Source organism: Heptranchias perlo, chromosome 15, assembly GCF_035084215.1.
Source record: "Heptranchias perlo isolate sHepPer1 chromosome 15, sHepPer1.hap1, whole genome shotgun sequence".
NCBI lineage: Eukaryota > Metazoa > Chordata > Chondrichthyes > Hexanchiformes > Hexanchidae > Heptranchias > Heptranchias perlo.
In genome coordinates this window covers 8,402,560-8,416,364 of record NC_090339.1, presented here as the reverse complement: position 1 = coordinate 8,416,364, position 13,805 = coordinate 8,402,560, and positions in this window count along the sequence as shown.

Here is a 13,805-nt window from a genome sequence, read left to right as displayed (position 1 = left end):
TGCCGGTTAATAAGCAGAAGATCCTGAGCTGGGCAACACAGAAGTGGAAAATGCCAGCCTCTTTGTCCTGGCTCCCCATTTACCCCATTAAGTTCAAGCACGGTCTTTGGATTTGCTCATTGCATGCATACACAGTAGGCCATTTCCTAAATCATAATGGTTTGTTGGCGGTGTCACTTTTTCGAGCTACCAAAACCATGGACTGGGTCACCCGAGGCTCAGTGCTCTGTCCAACCTGTTCAGGCAGCACATCCATGGATTCTGAGTGGGACACTTTCAGTAATCTACCCTTCAGATATGCTCTGACTTACCTGATTGGCCCTGCAAAGTGCCTAGCCTGCTCTTGGTTTCATTGTTGCACAACAATGTGTACTGCTGAGGTCTTTCTTGGCCCGGATCTACGCACTTCTGCAGAATACAGCCTCCAGGTGTTGTGATAATTTCTGATTGGTATCCCTCCTTGATCTCTGGTCTATGCTGGGCCTCACTGCCCCATGTCTGCTCCTGCCTCTTGGCTGACTTATTTTTTGGAGAATGGGAGGGAGGAGGAGGATGACAGAAAAAATACGTGCATACATATAGCTGGTCTTTGTGCAATGTACTGACTGTATCCATGCCTCATGAGCAGAGTCATGACTAAGGTCAGAGCATGTGGAGTCAGGGAACAAGTAGAATGGATAACAAGGTGGCTATAAAACACCTTGTTATCCACCGCAAGCCCACGGACAACCTCACGATGCTCCACTTTTCCAGCTTCCACCCTAACCACGTCAAAGAGGCCATCCCCTATGGACAGGCCCTGCGAATACACAGGGTCTGCTCAGACGAGGAGGAACGCGATGGACACCTACAGACGCTGAAAGACGCCCTAGTAAGAACGGGATATGACGCTCGACTCATCGATCGACAGTTCCGACGGGCCACAGCAAAAAATCGCATAGACCTCCTCAGGAGACTAACACGGGACGCAACCAACAGAGTACCCTTTGTCGTCCAGTACTTTCCCGGAGCGGAGAAACTACGCCATGTTCTCCGCAGCCTTCAACATGTCATCAATGAGGACAAACACCTCGCTATGGCCATCCCCACACCTCCACTACTCGCCTTTAAACAGCCACCCAACCTCAAACAGACCATCGTTCGCAGCAAATTACCTAGCTTTCAAGAGAACAGCGTCCACGACACCACACAACCCTGCCACGGTAACCTCTGCAAGACATGCCAGATCATCGACACAGATACCACCATCACACGAGAGGACACCACCCACCAGGTGCATGGTTCATACTCCTGTGACTCGGCCAACGTTGTCTACCTCATACGTTGCAGGAAAGGATGCCCCAGAGCATGGTACATTGGCGAGACCATGCAGACGCTGCGACAACGGATGAACGGACACCGCGCAACAATCGCCAAACAGGAGGGTTCCCTCCCAGTCGGGGAACACTTCAGCAGTCATGGACATTCATCCACCGACCTTCGGGTAAGCGTACTCCAAGGCGGCCTTCGAGACACACGACAACGCAAAATCGTCGAGCAGAAATTGATAGCCAAGTTCCGCACCCATGAGGACGGCCTCAACCGGGATCTTGGGTTCATGTCACGCTACACGTTACCCCACCAGCGAACAAATGTTATCTGTTTTTAATATAATGGGTCATTTGCTGGCTTTCTCTGCCTTCCGGATGTTTCTGCCTCTCTCTGTTTTTTTTTCCTGTTTGTTTTTTTGTTGAATGTGTATTCGGGGGTTCTGCAGGTGACACCTCTCTGTCTGAACACGGTGATTGCCTTGGCAACGGGCAGTTGCAGGGGCATTCTGTAAACACCATGTATTGTTCTATATGTATAAATGCGTAGGCTTCGAGGAGCTCCTGAACATTTACCTGAGGAAGGAGGAAGCCTCCGAAAGCTTGTGAATTTAAAATAAAATTGCTGGACTATAACTTGGTGTTGTAAAATTGTTTACAATAAAACAAAAAACAGAGTAGGGGTTAAGGGTATCTATTCAGGCAAAAGGTGGGAAGTGGTGTTCCATAGGGATCAGTGCTGGGACCACTGTTGTTCACTATTTACATAAACGATTTAGACTCAGGAATCGGAAGTATAATTTCAAAATTTACGGATGGCACCAAATTAGGGGGTATAGTTAATACTGTGGAAGACTGACAAAATACAGGAAGACATTAATAAACTTGCAGAACAGGCATGTAATTGGCAAATTAATTTCAATATAGATATATGAGGTGGTGCATTTTGGTAGGAAGAACAAGGAGGATACATACTGCTTGGATAATAAGAGTCTAAATGGGATAGTGGAGCAAAGGGATCTAGGGGTACAGATACACAAATCACTAACAGTCGTGACGAAGGTTAATAAGACCATTAAAAAGCAAATCAAGCGCTGGGGTTCATTACTGGAGAGATAGAATTGAAAAGCAGAGAAGTTATGTTAAACTTGTAGAACATACGAAATAGGAGCAGGAGTAGGCCATACGGCCCCTCGAGCCTGCTCCGCCATTCAATCAGCTTATGGCTGATCTTCGACCTCAACTCCACTTTCCCACCCAATCCCCATATCCCTTGATTCTCCTAGAGTCCAAAAATCTATCCATCTCAGCATGATTCAGCATCCACAGCCCTCTGGGATAGAGAATTCCAAAGATTCACAACCCTCAACATGAAGAAATTCCTCCTCATCTCAGTCTTGAATGGCTGACCCCTTATCCTGCGACTATGCCCCCTAGTTCGAGACTCTCTAGCCAGGGGAAACAATCTCTCAGCATCTATCTTGTCAAGCCCCCTCATAATCTTATATGTTTCAATGAGATCACCTCTCATTCTTCTAAACTCCAGAGAGTATAGGCCCATTCTACTCAATCTCTCCTTGTAGGACCCTCTCATCCCAGAAATCAATCTAGTGAACCTTTGTTGCACTGCCTCCAAGGCAAGTATATCCTTCCTTAGATAAGGAAACCAAAACTGTACACAGTACGCCAGATGAGGTCTCACCAAAGCCCTGTACAATTGTAGTAAGACTTCCTTACTCTTGTACTCCAACCCCTTTGCAATAAAGGCCAACATGCCATTTGCTTTCCTAATTGCCTGCTGTACCCGCATACTAACTTTTTGTGTTTCTTGTACGAGGACACCCAAGTCTCTCTGAACACCAATATTTAATAGTTTCTCACCATTTAAAAAATATTCTGTTTTTCTATTCTTCCTACCAAAGTGAATAACCTCACATTTCCCCACATTATACTCCATCTGCCACCTTTTTGCCCACTCACTTAATCTGTCTATAAACTTGGTTAGACCACACTTGGAGTACTGCGCACAGTTCTGGTCTCCATATTATAAAAAGGATATAGAGGCACTGGAGAAGGTGCAAAAAAGATTCACAAGAATGATACCAGAAGTGAGAGAATATACTTATCAGGAAAGGCTGATCAAGCTGGGGTTCTTTTCTCTAAAAAAGAGAAGGCTGAGGGGTGACCTGATAAAGGTCTTTAGGGGAATGAAAGGGTTTGATAAGGTAGACGTAGATAAAATGGTTCCACTTGTGGGGGAGTCCAAAACTAGAGGTCATAAATATAAGATAGTCACTAATAAATCCAATAGGGAATTCAGGAGAATCTTCTTTACCTAAAATGTAGTAAGAATGTGGAATGCGCTACCACAAGGAGTAGTTGAGGTGAATAGCATAGATGCATTTAAGGGTAAGCTAGATAAGCACATGAGGGAGAAAGAAACGGAAGGATATGCTGAAGAGGGGTGGGAGGAGGCTCATGTGGAGCATAAACGCGGCATAGACCAGTTGGGCCGAATGGCCTGTTTCTGTGCCATAGACTCTGTGTAACCTTCTGGTTTAACTACAAATACTGGAAAATCTGGATTGGGCTCCCACCTATCACTCAATGTATTTTTCTTCCACACCCTTTTAATGCTACGCAAGACCTGATTGCCTGCCGGCAGTGTAATTTATCTGGTCACCTGCTCCAATTGCAACTTCTCCGGATGTTTGCATTACTCGTTGTATTTTGGGCATAACGTAAATTAACAGTCGTTTGGCCACACCGAATCAGTGAAATTTCCAACGATTGGCTCCAAGGTGGCTTGGCTGTTCAAAGGTCTCCCGTCTCTTCTGCTTATGAGGCTGTGTACCTCCAATCCCACACCTCCTATACAGCTCTTGGTGCAAGTCTGACTAATCTGACTTTCCCATTAGCTTCATGACATCTGGTGATTGCTAACTCTGGTCCTGTAATTTGGGCTCATAGGGTTCAAAACCCCTTTAACAAAAGACATTTGAAGGAAAGGGTTAATTGTACCCCTTTTAAACAAAGACATTTGAAAACCTGCAAACACATTAATGTGGTAAACTGTGTTCTCGCAAATCCTGTTTTTCCCTCGCTAACGCTGATGGCATTGGAGAAGTATAATTTTGGGGATCGAAGACATTGTACTGCAAATAGATATCTAGATTATTAAATAAATAATTCAGATGGATAATATTGAGCTTAAAGCATTGTTAGGCTTTCAAAACACATATGCTTTTGGAAGCACAAGCTTTTCAACACAGCAGGGGTAATGTAAGAAAAGGCAACAAGGACATACAGCAAAGGCGTCAGATCAAGAAAGCAATGATAGGTGTGAAAAAAGCATAGGCCTCTCATTCCTATCTAGTAATCTGTTCAAAGAACTGGGATTTGTAAAACATCAAATGGAGCAGCATATGGTCAAATGATATAAGGAATGGATTTGAAGCCACTGAAGCAATGAAAATTGGAGACGTCAGGACCATTAAGAATGTCTGGGTGTAGAAATGTAAGGGGCTATCTCTACATGAAAGGCCAAAAACAGAGACAGTAAAGGGGCCTTATACAACCCATCGTTCGAGCACATGGTCTTTTCTACATCAAAGGGTCTCCAGTCACATGATCAAAGCCTAAACTGTCAATCATTGAAGTATGTTAATGATTGAGGCATAGCCACAGGGAGCAATTGGACAAAAAAATGACCCTCCCCAATCCTACAGTTTATTGGTAAAAAAACAATATAAAAAGAAGATTTTGAGAGAAGAACAGTCTCTTCACCACCCAGCGGTCACAAGGAACGCACACTGCAGTTGAACATCACACAAGAAGAAGAGGATCTCGAGTGCTGAAGAGCTGATCAACCTTCAGGCCCGATGGGCCAGACCCTTGGTTTAAAGGTTGTATATGTATTAATGATTTGCCTGATGTGTGTATGAATTGTTAAGTCATTACATAATAATGTTGCGAATTATTATGTGTATAATAGGATTTCATAAAGAAAAGTCATATGTATGGTTTGATTTTGCTTCCTGAATGCTCATATGAATGATAACATCAGTAAATAATTACTTTTGATTAACGAAACTACCGCGAGTGAGGGTGACTTTCTTTGCTTGACTATTCGTCCAGTGTCCAAGAATCACACAAAATAAGGAATTCCCTCCAGGCTTGCTTTTGTTAGCTAGCAGTTTACACTTTCCAACACAAGTTCCTCCTGTTGCAGCTGCATCCACTCAGTCTTTGCCAGCAATGGAATGCTTTGCAATTGCAGGCTTTCTATATTTCCTCTGGGCTGCCAGCCTTTTTGGTTTCTTGTTCCTCCTGTTCCTGGAGCTGGGCCTGGGAACATCTCACAGCAGATGCAGGACTTGCATCTCTTGTGGCATTGGAGACATTGCGGGTGATTTTAGGAGGCAATTGCGGGTGCGTTGGGGGCGGGGAGGCTCCGAAAATTGTGGAAATCCCGATCGGGTTCAGAAGCCAGCTCCAACCCGCCAACTTCCAAGTTTCCCAGGGACCCACCTGTGTGCACATGGGCGACCCGAAAACTGGAAATCCCGCCCACAATTAAAGCCGGCGGGATGACAGTTAAAGAGCCAAATGTACCTCATTGAGGTACTTAAGGCACTTTACCTGTGACAGATTAAGTACGTAGAAAGATTTTTAATTTACCTGGGCGCTTCTGATTCGCGCCTGGTGAAACCAGGCATGAAGGGCCGGATCAGGGAACAAGAAACTAAATAAATTAAACAAAAAACCATAGACGGAAGTGAAAACACTAAATAAACCCACCTTTGCACCCTGCTTCGATGTCCGCGTCTCCCGCTCCGATGTCCCCCTCTTCGCCACCCCGATGTCCCCCACTTTATCCCCAACGTCCCCCTCTTCACCCCCCAAATCTTCCCCTGATGTCCCCCTCTTCATCCCCCCGATCTTCCCCTCTCCCCCCTGATCTTCCCTCCTCCCCCCCACCCCAGTCTTCCAGTCCAGCGCTGGATCTTCCATTAAACACCCCCCCCCCCCCCCCCCCCCGCCGGTCTTCCAGTCCAGCGCTGGATAACGTCTCTCTCTCTCTCTTTCTCGACCCCTGCCTCGCGTTGCAGTTCCTGAATGCAGCCAGCCTGTCAATCAGGCTGGCTGCCGGGCGCAAAACCAGGAGAGGACGTTAATTAATCATCAGCAATCAACATGCAATAGTGTCGAAAACAGTAAGTTTTGTTCATGCGGGTTTGCCACGCGCACCTTCACCCCCCTGTAAGAATTCTGGGAATTCCACCTTTTCCCTGAGTATGGAAAGCTTTGGCCATTGACCAAAATCCTAAGATGGAAGGATAGGTGAGAGGTCACCAGACAAATCAACAACACACACAGTGGAATGTGAGAGAATTACTGCTTCAGACATGTCTCTGTTTTAATGCAAAACCTACAGCAGGTGGTCAACGATCAGAAAGACAGTAGGCCATTGAAAGAGGCAACTGCTCCAGACATGGTGGGGCCATATCTTTGTTTTAAAGCAAAACCGATCAACATCGAGGACGTTGGATATAAAAGGAAGCCCTGTGGCAAGTGCTCTACAAATCGGAATTAACAATGGCCCATCGAGAAAAGCTGTTGCAACATGATGAGAGACCATCAAACGCCATCAAAGGTTCTTAAGGACTTTGTAAGAACTGTTTAAACAGACATGAAGTGTCTCATTTAAGTGACGAAGACCATTGTAAGAGGAGGGGTATATAAGTGGAAGCTCAAATCCCCTCTCTCTCTTGGATTGTTCTCTTGCTTTTGCTGTCTCTGGTTCTTGCTTCTTATCTTTTTTCCAGCTCTCTCTCTCTCTTTCTCTCTCTTCCTCTCAGTTCCTGCTCTTCTTTCTTTTTTTTTCACCCTAGCTCTCCAGGGAGGAGAGAAGCTTCCAGCGAAACCAACGAACCCTACGTGAGAGAATCGGTCAGCCAGAGGATTGGTAAGCCTCGACCAAACATGTGTGTGTGTGATCGGTGTCTCCAGCGTCCCCACCAACCTCTTAGTTTAGTGGGATAAAGTACTGTGGTGGGTGTGTAACTCAATGTACTGTGTAGGACCGTTTTTATCATTATTTTCTTCATGTTGACGGTATAATAAAACCAACATTCCAATTCAATTCAAACACCGAGTTTGTGTGTTCTCTGTGCTATTCGACTGCGTGATTCATCACCGGGTGCGTTAGCGTAAGTCCCGTTTTCCTGAACTCCCCAATCCGTGAGGTATAAGTGTTCCTTGGCTAGACCGGAGACCAGATATCTGCACCGATCAATTGGGTGAGAACAACCCCAAAACACCCTACGCCCCCGCTGCCAACCCACCACCGAGCAAAGTCGGGCCCATTATGCCTGTTCACACTATTCTTTCTTGGCAAGTACTTACCCTCAGACTGGTTGTTGGTCCCAGTGGTGCCCGTCACCCCAGGTCTTGGAAGAGTCCCCCCTTTCTCTGAACTATTTTTGACCCTCTCTTTCCTAATTCATTTGCTTTTTTCTTATTTAAATGATGTAAATAAAACAAAAAATTGCCCCTCCTCCCAGAGCCCATGGAAGAACTGTTCTTTTTCCCCCAATCATGGGCACCCCTGGTTGCCCCTCTGGGTAGCCTTTAAATGGTGGTTGGTTAACAGGGTTCAGGCATTGGCACTCCATATACCCTTATCAAACCTGTTTGTTGGCTTCCAGGTCATTCCCCGGCCTGCATCAAGTATCAGTAGCAGTGCTCCTGCTCAAGGACACTTGGAGCCATGACCTCATGTCTTTGCGCAACTCCTATCACGTTACATTGCACTGAGAGGGCGAGATGTGTTTTCTTCTGCTGCAGAGCCTAGATCACCGAAATGTGTTGCCAATAAAGTCGTCTATTCCAAATCATCTTCATCTGCCCTGCAGATGGCCTCCACTTTCTCTAAATCACCACTGCTGCAAACTTACCTTTTGTGTATTGAAATAAAAGTGATCAAACACTGAAGAATATAGCTGTTGTTTATGTTTCGGACAAACCCATATCTCATGAAACTTTCAATCTAACTCCTTGGGCTCGATTTTGAAAGGGTGGTGGGATGGCAGCAGTGGGGGGGTGGGGGGTCAATGGGTGCGTGGATAACCCGACCATGAAAATCTTACTGGGCTCGATTTTAGCACCCGCGATCGGGTGCGTTCCTGGCGGGGGGGCTACGAAAACCGGGGATTCCCGAGGCGGGTCGGGAGCCCGGCTCCAACCCGCCCCATTTCCGGGTTCCCCAGTGACGCGCTGATATGCGCGCGCAGCCCCCGCATGTGGGACTCCCGCCGGCAATTAAAGCCGACGGGGTGCCACTTAAGGTATTTATTTTGGTACTTCAGGTCATTTAGAGACCTGATTAACATGATATTTTAGGAGGGGTGGGATTTTACAAACAACTGGGACTGTTTCCCACACTGGGGGAAACACTCCCAGTTCAAATGGACGTGTTGCAGCCATCATCCTGTGGCAGCTGCAACGGTCCATTTGACAGGTCGGGGGGGAGACCCTCACTCATTGCAAGAGGCCACTCTGTAACTTTGGACAAAGTTTGGCCTCCACCACCCTCCTCCTAACAATAAAATTCACCAACTTGCACACTTACCCCGGGGTCCAGACACATGTACCTACCTTGCGGACCCCCTCAGATGTACATCTTCCGGATGGGGGCCGCCGTAGCTGCAGTCATGACCTCCTCGGAGGGCGAACAGCATCACCAGCCTCGCCGGCCACGCCTTCCACCGCTGACACGTGGAGCTCCACAACACAGTGCTGTGACACATCCACCTGCACAGCAGGAGGGAGGGCAACCGCAGAGAGAGATGCGTCGCAGGGGGCACTACCCTCGCCACAGGGTCCACAGACCGAGGCTAAGCTTCCTGGACCTCTCTGACCAGCAGTGCACACGGAGGCTCAGAGTCACTTGACATGTAGTCGTGGACATCTGCAGCCTCCTTCATGCCGAGCTGCTCCCGGCTGGCCCGAGCACCATCTTCTTACCTGTCGCTGTCAAAGTCACCACTGCCCTCAACAACTTCTCCTCCGCATCCTTCCAGGGTGTCACCAGGGACATCGCCGACGTCTCTCGGTCGTCTGCACAAAAGAGCCCTGCAAATACACCGACACCCACTCTGCAGTGACACAATGGGTGTCATCAGTTGTGGGTCTTCATTGTGATCCTCAGGAAAGGGCATTATTGCACAAACCAGACAAGATTCGCAAAGACGTGGCAGTAGTGGTGCCAATATAATATGTAATGTGAGTTGGTCAGAAATTAAATATAAGTAAAAACCATGACAAACCCTCAAACACCCTTGTGCATCCCCTTCATGCTCACGACTTCCTACTGCACATATGTGATGCATGCCCTGTGGCTGCAGCACAGGTAGTGGCAGGTTGAGTGAGGCTGACTGTGAAAGAGATGCATGAGAGGGTGAGTATGAGATAGAGCCATGAGATTGTATGAGGATTGGGTTGAGTGGTAGTGGTGGGATGAGTACTGGCGAGGTGAGTAAGTGCAGGTAAGATGAGGATGAGGTTTGAGTGTGTGTGAGGAGTGATGTGATAGAGTAGTGTTGGCTGTGCAGAAGGAGATGTGGGGTGGGGGCGGTGATGTGGCAGACAGACTGTATGCAGGTGGACGATATGTTGGTGGTGCAGGTGACCTCCTCTGCCACCTCGAGCCAGGCCTTCTTGGTGGCAGAGGCAGGCCGCTTCCTCCCGCCCGCCGGGGGGAGGATCTCTGTCCTCCCCCTCCTCCTCACCCCATCCAATAAGAGCTGGAGTGAGGCATCATTAAACTGGGAGCAGCCTTCCCCCTGGGCTGCTCCATGCTGTAATTTTTCCTATTTCTTGCAGCATCAGTCAGTGGAGGACTGCCCCTTTAAATAGAGCTCCTCCAGCTGACAGACCTTACTGCGCATGCACAGTCCGTCCGCTGCGCAGATCAGCAGCGGGAAACCCGGAACAGGTAAGTGGCTCCAATCAGCCTGCGATTGCGCGCGGGGCAGACTGATTTCACCGGGCGCGTTACCCACACGCCCAATCGACCTCCCGCCGCGAACCCGCCGCCATGGTAATATCGGGCCCACTGTTTCCCGTGCGATTGCAAGTTATTTGGTGGCCTTTTGCGTGGCTTCCGGGTTTGCCGTCTGAGAGCTGCGCAGTGGGCAGACTGTGCATCCGCATGACAGGCTGTCAGCTGGAGCAGCTCTATTGCTCCAATGGTGTTTGTTGCAGCAAATACCAAGAACACACAATATGGAGAAGCACAGGGGCAAGGCTGCTCCAAGGTTCAATGATGCCTCTCTGCAGCAGCTACTGGTCAGGGTGAGGAGGAGAAGGGAAGTGCTTTGCCCCATGGATGGAAGTGCACTGCCTCTATCACCAAGAAGGCCTGGCTCGAGGTGGCAGAGGAGGTCACCAGCAGGAGCAACATCTCCCACACCTGGATCCAGTGCAGAAAGCATTTCAATGACCTAACTAGGTCAGCAAAAGTGAGTACACTTACTGATTCTCCTACATTCCATCTTCCACATCACCGCCCCCACCCCCAAACTCATTCTGCACTGCCAAGGCTACTCCATCACATCACTCCTCACACCCACTTAAGGCTCATCCTCAACTTACCTTCACTTCCTCAGCACTTCCTCACCTCCCCATTTGTGACCCCACCACTACCACTCACCCCAATCCTCATCCAATGTGATGGCTCTGTCTCATACTCACCCTCTGATGCTTCTCTTCCACGGTCAGCTGCATCCAAAGCAATGCATTCATTGGCTGCCCACTTCACCATCACTCACTCACACGTCTGTACTTCCTCCCCTTCTAGGAGAAGAGAGTGCAAAATGCACGCTGGAGGGCAAGGACTGGAGGGGGCCACAACAAAAAGTGGTCCTCATAGATGCCGAGCAGGAGGCCCTGAAGATCAGCCACACCCTTGAGTGCCTGTCCGCCGAGACTGGCAACCCACAAACATCTGGTGACACAACTTTAACATTCATCACACACAACATGAATTGATGTTAACAATGTTTGGCATGTTGAACACCTCACAATGCTCATCGCAACATGACACATCTGTGATGATGCTTAATATTGCCTTCTGTTCACTTACAGGCCCTTCAAAGACCGCAGTGACGGCAGAGGGCGATTCCTCAGAGGAGCTCCAGGCCTCTGAGGGTGCACTATCACATCTGAGCGAGCCATCCACCAGCGCAGATACTCACACCTTGGTGGGTCCTAGTCCTCAGTTAGTTGGGTTGGCACCTGGTGAGTCACCACACACAAGTGAGCACGAGCAGACATTGGTGGCAGGGGCAGCTGTGGAGAGTTCGCGTCAGTGGGTGCACTCCTCTCCAGGCTCTGCTCAGCTGGACACAGATGTTGAACCCTGGGGGCCATCTTTTAAAAGGAGAACGATCGAGGGACAGCAGCACATTTGTAAGATACTGGAACAGGTGCCATGTGCACTCTCCACAACAGCGCAGAGGATGGAGGAGACCAACTCCTGCATTAGTGGAATGGTGGCACAGGTACGGGAGGGAATCTCTGATATAGTGTCACAGGGACGCATGCAACTGCCTGAGACAGTGTCGCAGGTAACTGCTGAAATGTCAGAGATTGTGTCGCAGGTAAGTTCGGGAATGATTTTTTAAATTTATTCGTTCATGGGATGTGGGCGTCGCTGGCGAGGCCGGCATTTATTGCCCATCCCTAATTGCCCTAAATGTCTGCGATGGAGAGAAGGCCAGCCTCCATTGAGCTTCAAGCACAGCTCACAAATGAGTCCATTCAGGCCCTGACAACGTCCGGTCGGACTCAGGGTGAACAACATTCTGCCGCCTTAAACAGGCTGACAGATTCTTTAGCAGTGGCCTTCCAAGGCATCACACATGTCCTCCAAACTGTTGTCCAACAGGGTAGTAGGAGTGATGTGAGCCTGGCCCAGGAGAGGGATGATGGCGAAAGGGGACATGGAAGTGGGGATGCCACTCAAAGTGCTCCCATGTCTCACCCGTTGCCCCCCTCTCAACCAGTAGCCGCAATGCTGCCTCCTCTCCAGGCGGCCGTGTCTGCCCCTGCACAGGTGCGGGTGGAGCAGTCTTTGGAGGGGCCCTCACGGGCTCCAAACCAGAGGGCATAGGCCAAAAATTCTAAGCAGTCAGGGCATGAACATGAGCAACCTGCCGCTACCTCTGCTACAGCCACAGGGGATGCATCACGTAGAAGTAGTAGGCAGTGAAAGGCTAAGGTTTTGTGATCACAAAGGGTATGCACAAGGTGTCTGACAGACTGTCATGTTTTTCATTTATATTTGGTTTTTGTTATATCCACATTAAATATTATTATTGTCACCACTACTGCCATGTCTTGCCCATTCTTGACTGGCTTTTGTGATAGGGCCCTTTCATGAGGTTCACCATGAACGGTGACACTTGATGCCACCCATTGGGTCACTTCACAGTGGGTGTATGTGTAGTTGCAGGACTGTTTTATGCCGGGAAGGGGGCTGCTGGTGTTGGCACCGGTCTTTCCAGGTGGTGTGGGGACTGGACTCTTCACTGTCTGATGTTAGGAGAACCGTTCACATATCAGTGACTCCCTGGCCTCACGAGCAGCCAGGTGAGCCGCTGCTCTGGCCATGGGTTTGTCGTCCTCCTCCTCAACGTGGATGGCAGATGTGGATGGGGCCTCCTCAAGCGGCACCCCTCACTGTTGTGCCATCTTGTGCAGGACACAACACACTACTATAATGTGTCCGACTCTGTCTGGTGCGTATTGATGCACTCTCCCAGAACGATCAAGGCACCTAAATCGCATCTTGAGCAGCCCTATAGCATGCTCAATTGTAGACCTGGTAGCGATGTGGCTGTCATCATATCGACGCTGTTGCTTGGTGATGGGGTTCCTCAGAGGTGTCATGAGCCACGTATGCAGGGGGTATCCCTTGTCCCCGACGAGCCAGCCCTTAAGGGTGTTCGGTGCATGGAAGAGGCCCTGGATGTTGGAATCAGAGAATGAAGGAATCGTGGCAGCTGCCAGGGAATCTTGCGCACACATGAAGAAATCTTTTACGCTGATCACAAACAAGCTGAGTGTTGATGGAGTGATAGCCCTTTCTGTTGATGAACAGTCCTGGCTCGTGTGGAGTTGCTCGGATTGCTATATGGGTGCAATCGATTACACCCTGCATTAGGGTGTAATCGATTGCATGGGAAGCCAGCCACAGAGTGGAATCCCACTGCCCTCTCCGTCTGGCTGAGGTCGTCCATGGGAAAGTTGACGCATTGCGAGGCTCTGCGAAACAAGCCAGCGGTGACCTGTCTTATGCACTAGTGTGCAGATGACTGAGAGTCCAGTGATGTCACCGGTGGCACCCTGGAATGATCCGGAGATGAAGAAGTTGAGGGCAGTGGTGACTTTAACAGTGATGGGTAATGAGATGCCACGAGGTCCAGCCGGGAG